We start from the raw sequence: 3,008 nt of genomic DNA, 5'->3' as shown, positions 1-3,008 counted from the left end.
CCTTGAAAATATGGATGTTGTTGAAGCAGATAGATTTAATCATTAAACATAAGAAAATAATTTACGGCCCAAAATTTAATGTACCCAAATTCTAGGTCTCGTTATTTTTGATTTATCAACTATTTAGACTTTGTTGTATCTTTTTTATGTAATTTTGTAGAGACCTAAGTTTTTTATTTCTCAATAGGTATTTTATTTACTATTAATATATACATTTGAAATATTTTTTTAATATGGTTTTTTTTAAATATTGATAAGTTTAAATAAATCTTTATTTAAATTATTTTCCCTGAAATTCATTTAAATTATTTATCAAAATGACTATTTTCCACTAATTATTTTCTAATGTTTGATATTGTGTTAATAGGTCTCACTATATATTTGTGTGGTTTATGTTATTTATTGTTACTTTTGAGGATTCATATAGGTGAAACGATGTTATTTTAATAATAATATGCTAAATAAACTTATGATGATTATTATTAACGATTTATATACCTTTAAATTAATATATCATAAAGTCATTTTAACTGTACAACTGTATAAATGAAAGTTTAGTTCATAAATGACATCTAATTCACTCTTAATGAAAAAAAAAATTTTTAGGTTAACACAACAAAACGAGTTTAATTATGAAAAAGAAAAATAAAGAATTGAAACAAATAGTCTTTAATAGTTTAATATGTCCGTACTTACATCATAAGGCTGTAAGTACTATAAATGTTAGTCAATTTTTACAAACTTAATAAATACTTACAAACTTGTTTTTGAAATAAATGGTTATTTATATATACTGTTGGATGTTTTATAAAGTTAACTAAGTTAATTAACCATTTATATATAAATGATAAATGTTAAAAGTAAAAACAGGATTAAGTTGAAAACCAAAAATCAGTGGGATTATTTTGTTCTAATTAACGTCACTGTAACCAAGAAAGCTATATGTTTTTATGGTCTTAAAAGTTATAAGAAAACTTTATTATATAAAATTTACATACAATGGTTTAAAGAGTTAGATAGGTAAAAATATTGTTTAAAAAGAAAATATCTAAGTAATAATTTTGAGTTAAACAACTTTAACCTGTTTTTAATAACTTGTTTTATGTACCTAATGTTGTAAACATTTTTACATTTTTAAAACAAGGGCTATAAAACAAACAAAACTTAAGTTTGTTTGTACTTTTAGTGTTAAAAAAATATATTAAACAGTCTTTTTAGTTAATTATTCCCGATAAAGCGATTATACTAAGCTAAATCAAATAATATAAATGTTTAAGTATATAAATAAAAGATTTTTTTTTTATAGAAAATTTATGCATGCTAAGAAATAGCATAGGTCAACTTAAAAGTTTAAAGTAATTGCTTTAACACCTTGTTAAGCTATATTTAGGATGTTAAGTTTTGTGAAATTACATTTTTTGATTTCAAATAAGTTGATATAAAAGTAAGCATTCCGTTTATTTAAAAAGTAAAAATACAAGCCACATAGCTTATAAGGTAAATTTAATTGAAAAAAGTAGTTAGATATTTGAAAAAAAAAAATTTTTAAATTGTTAAGTTATTTCATAATGTTTCATATACAACCATAATATTTTAAACTTGCTTAACCAGAGTATTCTAAAGTAAAAGAGTATATCATTAGAGAAATTTTTGGTTTCTTTTTAGTTACATTAATACAAGTTATCTACATTTATAAACACCTTTAAAAAAAAAGAAATCAAATATTATTTTTAGTTTACCACTATATAACTTTGTAAAGTTTACTTTGTTTAATAATACTTAATAATATTTTGTTTATCTTTACAAGTTTTTAAAGTAGTTTCTGGCAATAAATTAGTTTGTAAAGTAGTTATACTTGGTTTATAAAACTAAATGCAGTTTTAAATATGTTTTCTATGAATTATTTTTTTTGTTTAGTGGAGCAAACAAAATTAATATTATAGCATTTTAAACTTCTTTGAAAAGTTATGTTAAGCAAACAAAAATTAAACTTTAAATGCTTAAAACTTATATTATCATACAGTGACAATCTAACATGTAAAGTGTATAAGCTAACTGGAATAGCTTTAAAAACTACCTTGTTTCAAAACAACGATTATGATTTACATTTCTTTATGTTTATATACTTAATTTTACCAAAGATAGTATATGTGTATCGACTTATGACGGTAATAAAATGGGACACGGTCAAAATCCATCCGCGTTCAAATCCAACCGATCAAAATCAACCCATCCAAATTTGAGAACCGCTCACCGAACAAGGGTAAAGGTTAATGATAACATTGATAGTGAAAAATAAATAAATAAATAATAAATAATAAAAACCAAAATAAATATCAAATAAATTAGTATACAAAGAATTTGTAAAAAATAGTCGGGTGGATTTTAAACTTCGGTAGATTTTGAACGCGGGTGGATTATGAACGCGGGTGGATTTTGATAATATACCAATAAAATACATTTAGTATTGTTTCAAGTAGTTTAATAACAATTTAACAAAGCATATGTCTTAAAAAGTATATTGAACATTTTATGTTCATTTTGTTTTTATGAACAAACCATATGTACCTGAAGTGTATACACATAATTTTATTTTACTTTTACACAAAAAACAACTTCTTGCTTTAAGCTATTTATAAAACTTAAAAGTTTTTATTTTAACAATTCTTAGTTAATTAAGTAAACCAAAAACTTAAAATTTTAATTAGACAATACATTTTTGCTCAAATTTATTAATAATCGTTTTAAATTTGACATATTTTTAGTATTTCAAAACTCGAATATAACTGTTTAAAACACTTATCTTAAATAAATTTTGGTTAATTATTTCAAAACAAATGGTGAATATTTACAGCTTCTCCGGTTTAAAAACTATTTAGCAAAATGTTTTTGTTTAATATAACAGTTAGATTGTTTTCTGCTGAAGTATGTTTTATATATTTTAGTCTAATTTATTTTTAAAACTTGTCTTTGATGCAATTTTAATTCGATCCAAAGCAACACTATGA

The sequence above is a fragment of the Thalia democratica genome, chromosome 4 (genome assembly GCF_965202585.1).
Source record: "Thalia democratica chromosome 4, ktThaDemo2.hap1.1, whole genome shotgun sequence".
NCBI classification, from domain to species: Eukaryota; Metazoa; Chordata; class Thaliacea; order Salpida; family Salpidae; genus Thalia; species Thalia democratica.
This window is presented reverse-complemented; position numbering follows the sequence as displayed.